This window comes from Morone saxatilis, unplaced genomic scaffold, assembly GCF_004916995.1.
Source record: "Morone saxatilis isolate NCDOM2014 unplaced genomic scaffold, NCSU_SB_2.0 Contig18, whole genome shotgun sequence".
Lineage (NCBI taxonomy): Eukaryota > Metazoa > Chordata > Actinopteri > Moronidae > Morone > Morone saxatilis.
The window spans coordinates 21,580,827-21,581,390 of record NW_023339740.1 but is presented as its reverse complement, the minus strand read 5'-3'; the positions used below and the strand labels follow the sequence as shown (position 1 = coordinate 21,581,390).

Here is a 564-nt window from a genome sequence, read left to right as displayed (position 1 = left end):
TGTGTGTGTGTGTGTCACGATCAAGAGGAAAGAGCAAACGGGGATTAATATTTATTAAAACCTCTCATCCGGCTGCTGGCAGGTAATTATGAACCGGAGGCTGTAGTTTGACTCAATATTCTTATTTGACACAAGTCGGCAGTCTAATTATAGCTCACTTACTTGGGTGAGAGAACAAGGTGGTGGCTTGTCCTCATACTAACATTCGCCTTTTTTTTCCCTCTCAGGTAGTTTCTTCCCCCGGGGGTTATTATAATGAAGTATACCCGGTGTTGGTGTCACTTGGCAGGGCGTGTTTCTGTACAACTGTTGATTGCTTCATTTGTTGGTAGTTTCAAAGTCAAAGCAGCGGATCAGATCCTGCTGGTATGTTACAGTCTGTCCAAGTGCTGCGACCTCAATAAGCAACTCCGCATTGCAAAATCTCCTAATGAGCCATTTCTATTCCTGGGAACACTTTGATTTCCTCATTATTAAAGAGTCCCATTTGTTAGAGGGCGTTGTTTGAACTGCCAACAATGATTTTCAAACGCAACAAAACATGTGGAAGAGAGAGAGAGAGAG

At 43.1% G+C, this 564-nt stretch overlaps 1 protein-coding gene across 1 annotated transcript in view; it reads left to right on the top strand.

Moving 5' to 3' along the window:
- LOC118327834 (rho-related GTP-binding protein RhoA-D) overlaps positions 1–564 on the top strand; it is a 17,800-nt gene continuing 17,236 nt past the window's right edge. The window contains exon 1 of the mRNA XM_035661314.1: positions 1–82. The gene's annotated coding sequence lies outside the window, so the exon portion shown is untranslated. The remainder of the gene's footprint in view (positions 83–564) is intronic.